Here is a 6,503-nt window from a genome sequence, read left to right on the forward strand (position 1 = left end):
CATCAAAAACTCTGCATTTCTTCTTCTGTGCATAACATTTCGTTTGGTAATAACAAGCTGCACTTTTAATTACTAAATTATAAACTAAATTAATAACTTGCCCCATATGACTCAGTCATGTCTCCATTTTCCAAGCGTGCTTTGCTTTGTTTACTGTTGGTTGCTAGGCTACCAAAACAACCATTCGCTCGAACAACTTGATGGAACACACATAATTCGCATTTGTTTGTTTTTCTTTTTTGCAAATTTTGAAAATATTAGATTCACGTTTGGATGGAAATGCTGAGGGAAACGCCAAATTTCGAATAAAAATTATTTAATTAACAAAAAGGTTTTTACACGCGCACTTGAAATGACAGTTGAGGTCTGTAATATAAAATTACCTGTAGCGCTGATGCAGTTGCTGTGAAATTGACTGCGTAATGCTTTTTATTCTACTACATTAGCTACGCCAAAAGGTAAGAGATTACACAAACTATTAGATTCACTGTTTAGAGTTACGCGAAACGCAACGTACGTGTTGAGGACATCTGCTGGTTACCAGCTGTGTAATGCAACACGAACAGCATATATTTACATATTTGGTGACATAAACAATTGCAGGGGTTTTTATTACAAGAAACATGCAGTATTGGGGGCAGGTGTTTTGCGCGAGTGCCGTGCGCGTGACCGAATTAGCATGGATGTGTATCATTCGGTGATGTACGCTAATATAGTTATCGTTATAGAAACGTTATCGATACAATGTGAACGGCCATTTAGTTTGGTAATTACAAGCTGCACTATTTATAACTAAATTAACAACTTGCCCCATCGTGACTGCAGTCCTGTCTCCATTTTCCAAGCGTTCTTCGTTTTGTTTACTGGTTGCTAGGTTACCAATATCACCGTCATTCGCTCGAACAACTTGATGGAAACGTACCTATTTTGCATTTGTTTGTTTTACTTTTTTGCGATTTTGAAAATATTTGCTTCACGAGAAGTAGCCATGTCTCCATCACCATCATTTTTGCGCACTTTGAAGTATCGCTTCGAAAACGAGTATGGAAACACCAAATTTCAATTAACAATCCCTAGATTCGCAAAAAAAGTTTTTACGCTCGCTCAAGGTGTTTTTTTTATTTCTGCGAAAAAAAGTAAATGCGAAAAAATGGGAGATGGACACAAATTTGTCGAATGAATTCTAACGTATCGAACATTAAACCCACGTGCCTGACCGTCTAGCTGTTTCCGCTGGAGTTGTCTTTACCATATACGGGGCTCGACGTCGTCGCAATGTGCTGCTAGTCAGTGCATTCATCAAAAATGCTGCATTTCTTTTTCTGTGCACAGCATTTTAGTTTGGCAACTAGATGAGGTTAAAGTTTGTGAACAAACTTTATGTTGGCTTGAGAAAGCCTAGTCTGAGAGTAATAGCTGGAGCTGCAGTTGGGGCAGTTAAGTTAGTTGGGGCAGATGGGTTAGTTGGGGCAGAATTGGGCAGTTGGGGCAGAATGGGGCATTTGGGGCAGATGGGGCATTTAGGGTAGTTGGGGCATTTGGGGCAGAATTGGATAATTGGGGCAGATGGGGCATTTAGGGCAGTTGGGACATTTATGTGTGTGTTTGTGTGAGTATGATTGGGTGTGTAATACTGTGTTTGTGTGTGTAATTTTGTGGTTGTGTGTCTGTGTGTAGTTGTGTGTCTGTGTCTGTGTCTGTGTGTGTTTGTGTGTGTGTGTGTGTGTGTGTGTGTGTGTGTGTGTGTGTGTGTGTGTGTGTGTGTGTGTGTGTGTGTGTTTGAGTCTGTGTTTTTGTGACAGTATGTTATATATAATTTTGTGTTTGTGTGTGTAATTGTGTGTCTGTGTAGTTGTGTGTATGTGTGTAGTTTTGTGTGGTTGTGTCGGTGTGCATGTCTGTGTTTTTGTGGCAGTATGTTATATATAACTTTGTGTTTGTGTGTGTAATTGTGTGTCTGTGTGTAGTTGTGTGTCTGTGTGTGGTTGTGTGTCTGTGTGTGATTGTGTGTGTGTGTGTGTGTGTGTGTGTGTGTGTGTGTGCGCATGTTTGTGTTTTTGTGACGGTGTGTTATATATAATTTTGTGTTTGTGTGTGTAATTGTGTGTCTGTGTGAAGTTGTGTGTGGTTGTGTGTCTGTGTGGTTGTGTGTGTGTGTGTGTGTGTGTGTGTGTGGGTGAGTGTTTGTGTGTGTGTGTGTTTGTGTGTGTTTGTGTGTGTGTGTGTGTAGTTGTGTTTGTCTGTCCTATTGAGTGAGTTTTGTGAGACAGAGATAGACTGAGAGAGGTTGAGAGATGATGTAATGTATTTGTATGAATGAGAGTTGACAGTTAGAATTTGAAAATAAACACTCAGCCTAAACATTCTATGAATGTAAGTCTATGGGACTTTTTTGGGATGTTTGATCGGACGGTTTAGGAGAACCGTAAGTCCGATCCCTTAGAAAAGATATAGCACACCTCCTCAGATCAGACTGAAGGTCTGTGCAAAGTTTGGTGGCTGTAGCTTGAAAGCTCTAGGAGGAGTTAGAGTTAGAAATTTTTAGGTCAGAAGAAAAAGAATAACTAGATGAGGTTAAAGTTTGTGAACAAACTTTATGTTGGCTTGAGAAAGCCTAGTCTGAGAGTAATAGATGGAGCTGCAGTTGGGGCAGTTAAGTTAGTTGGGGCAGATGGGTTAGTTGGGGCAGAATTGGGCAATTTGGGCAGAATGGGGCATTTAGGGCAGATGGGGCATTTAGGGCAGATGGGGCATTTAGGGCAGAATGGGGCAGATGAGGCAGTTGGGGCATTTGAGGCATTTAGGGCAGTTTGGGCAGAATAGGGCAGATGGGGCATTTAGGGCAGATGGGGCATTTAGGGCAGTTGGGGCATTTAGGGCAGTTGGGCATTTGGGGCAGAATGGGGCAGATGAGGCAGTTGGGGCATTTAGGGCAGTTGGGGCATTTAGGGCATTTAGGGCAGTTGGGGCATTTAGGGCAGATGGGGCATTTAGGGCAGATGGGGCATTTAGGGCAGTTGGGGCAGAATGGGGCAGTTGGGCAGAATTGGGTAGTTGGGGCATTTGGGGCAGATGGGGCATTTAGGGCAGTTGGGGCAGAATTGGGTGTTTGGGGCAGATGGGGCATTTAGGGTAGTTGGGGCATTTAGAGCAGTTGGGGCAGAATGGGGCAGATGAGGCAGTTGGGGCATTTGAGGCATTTAGGGCAATTTGGGCAGAATGGGGCATTTAGGGCAGATGGGGCATTTAGGGCAGATGGGGCATTTAGGGCAGAATGGGGCAGATGAGGCAGTTGGGGCATTTGAGGCATTTAGGGCAGTTTGGGCAGAATAGGGCAGATGGGGCATTTAGGGCAGATGGGGCATTTAGGGCAGTTGGGGCATTTAGGGCAGTTGGGCATTTGGGGCAGAATGGGGCAGATGAGGCAGTTGGGGCATTTAGGGCAGTTGGGGCATTTAGGGCATTTAGGGCAGTTGGGGCATTTAGGGCAGAATGGGGCAGATGGGGCATTTAGGGCAGATGGGGCATTTAGGGCAGATGGGGCATTTAGGGCAGTTGGGGCAGAATGGGGCAGTTGGGCAGAATTGGGTAGTTGGGGCATTTGGGGCAGATGGGGCATTTAGGGCAGTTGGGGCAGAATTGGGTGTTTGGGGCAGATGGGGCATTTAGGGTAGTTGGGGCATTTGGGGCAGAATTGGGTAGTTGGGGCAGACGGGGCATTTGGGGCAGATGGGGCATTTAGGGCAGATGAGGCATTTGGAGCAGAAGTGGCCAGTTGGGGCAAATGGGGCAAAATGGGGCGGTTAGGTTATTTGAGGCATTTGGGGCAGAATGGGGCAGATGGGGCATTTAGGGCAGTTGGGACATTTATGTGTGTGTTTGTGTGAGTATGATTGGGTGTGTAATATTGTGTTTGTGTGTGTAATTTTGTGGTTGTGTGTCTGTGTGTGTGTGAGGTTGTGTGTGGTTGTGTGTGTGTGTGTGTGTGTGTGTGTGTGTGTGTGCGTGTGTGAGTCTGTGTTTTTGTGGACGTATGTTATATATAATTTTGTGTTTGTGTGTGTAATTGTGTGTCTGTGTGTAGTTGTGTGTGGTTTTGTGTCTGTGTCTGTGTGTGATTGTGATTGTGTGTGTGTGTGTGTGTGTGTGTGTGTGTGTGTGTGTGTGTGTGTGTGTGTGTGCATGTCTGTGTTTTTGTGACAGTATGTTATATATAATTTTGTGTTTGTGTGTGTAATTGTGTGTCTGTGTGTAGTTGTGTGTCTGTGTGTGGTTGTGTGTCTGTGTGTGATTGTGTGTGTGTGTGTGTGTGTGTGTATGTATGTGTGCATGTCTGTTTTTGTGACAGTATGTTATATATAATTTTGTGTTTGTGTGTGTAATTGTGTGTCTGTGTGTAGTTGTGTGTCTGTGTGTAGTTGTGTGTGATTGTGTGTCTGTGTGGTTGTGTGTGTGTGTGTGTGTGTGTGTGTGTGTGTGTAGTTTTGTTTGTCTGTGCTATTGAGTGAGTTTTGTGAGACAGAGATAGACTGAGAGAGGTTGAGAGATGATGTAATGTATTTGTATGAGTGAGAGTTGACAGTTAGAATTTGAAAATAAACACTCAGCCTAAACATTCTATGAATGTAAGTCTATGGGACTTTTTTGGGATGTTTGATCGGACGGTTTAGGAGAACCGTAAGTCCGATCCCTTAGAAAAGATATAGCACACCTCCTCAGATCAGACTGAAGGTCTGTGCAAAGTTTGGTGGCTGTAGCTTAAAAGCTCTAGGAGGAGTTAGAGTTAGAAATTTTGGTCTCAGAAGAAAAAGAATAATAATAATAATAATAATAAGTTTAAGTGCAACAACAGTATGTTGGCTTTCTCAAGCCAACATAATAATAATAAGTTTAAGTGCAACAACAGTATGTTGGCTTTCTCAAGCCAACATAATTACAAGCTGCAATGCAAATACATTAATAAATTGCCCCCTTTTGATGCAGCCCTGTCTCCATTTTCCACGCGTACTTTTGTTTACTGTTGGTTGCTAGGTTACCAATACCATCATTCGCTCAAACAACTTGATGGAAACGCACCTATTTCGCATTTGTTTGTTTAACTTTTTTGAGATTTTGAAAAGATTTGCTTCACGAGCAGTATATGTTGCATCACCACAATTTTTGCGCATTTTGAAGTATCGCATCGTGATGGAAACACAAAATTTCGATTAAAAATGTAAAAAAAATTACACTCGCTCAATGTGTTTTTTGATTTCTGCGAAAAAAAAGTAAATGCAAAAAAATGGGAGATGGAAACGCATTTGCCGAACGAATTCTGACGTAGCGAACATTAAACCCGGGACTGACCGTCTAGCTGTTTCCGCTGGAGTTGTCTTTACCATATATATATAGCTCGACGTCGTCGCAATGTGCTGCTGCCTTCATCATAAATGCTGCATTCCTTCTTCTGTGGACAGCATTTAGTTTGGCAATTACAAGCTGCACGGCAAATACATTAATAAATTGCCCCATTTTGACTACATGCAGTCCTGTCTCCATTTCCAAGCCTAGCTTCTTTTGTTTACTGTAACAGTAATACTGTTGGTTGCTAGGTTACCAACAGTCATTCGCTCAAACAAACTTGATGGAAACGCACCTAATTCGTATTTTTTTTTTTTTTTTGCGAATGTTGAAAAGATTAGCTTCACGTTTGGATGGAAACCCAATGAGTGAGGGAAACGCCAAAATTTTGAATAAAAATTCCTTAATTCGCAAAAAGGTTTTTACACTCGCTTGAGGTGTTTTTTTACTCATGCAAAAAAGAGTAAATGCGAATAATGGGAGATGGAACGCATTTGTGACGTAGAATCCAACGTCTAGTGTGTGTCCAATCCCTATATGGGGGTTGTTTATAATGTGCAGTTGATTGTGTGCTATGTATACGTGGAGAGTTTGGTTCCAAAACCAGATGTTTTTTTATTCCAATTAATATCAGCCAAAATACAGTTGGTCTGTTTTGTTCAAAAAACAGTAGCACAATAAAACATAATACAAACATGACAACATAATAATAAACGTGTTTTGAATTTTTTTTAAACATTTGACCATGGAACCACATTTTTCATATACGCTCACCTAAAGGATTATTAGGAACAACATACTGTGTTTGACCCCCTTTCGGGGTCAAACCCAGTGGGGTCTTCTGCTGTTGTAGCCCATCCGCCTCCTCAAGGTTGTGCGTGTTGTGGCTTCACAAATGCTTTGCTGCATACCTCGGTTGTAACGAGTGGTTATTTCAGTCAAAGTTGCTCTTCTATCAGCTTGAATCAGTCGGCTCGTTCTCCTCTGACCTCTAGCATCAACAGTCATTTTCGCCCACAGGACTGCCGCATACTGGATGTTTTTCCCTTTTCACACCATTCTTTGTAAACTCTAAAAATGGTGGTGCTTGAAAATCCCAGTAACTGAGCAGATTGTGAAATACTCAGACCGGCCCGTCTGGCACCAACAACCATGCCACGCTC

The sequence above is a fragment of the Misgurnus anguillicaudatus genome, chromosome 6, assembly GCF_027580225.2.
Source record: "Misgurnus anguillicaudatus chromosome 6, ASM2758022v2, whole genome shotgun sequence".
NCBI classification, from domain to species: Eukaryota; Metazoa; Chordata; class Actinopteri; order Cypriniformes; family Cobitidae; genus Misgurnus; species Misgurnus anguillicaudatus.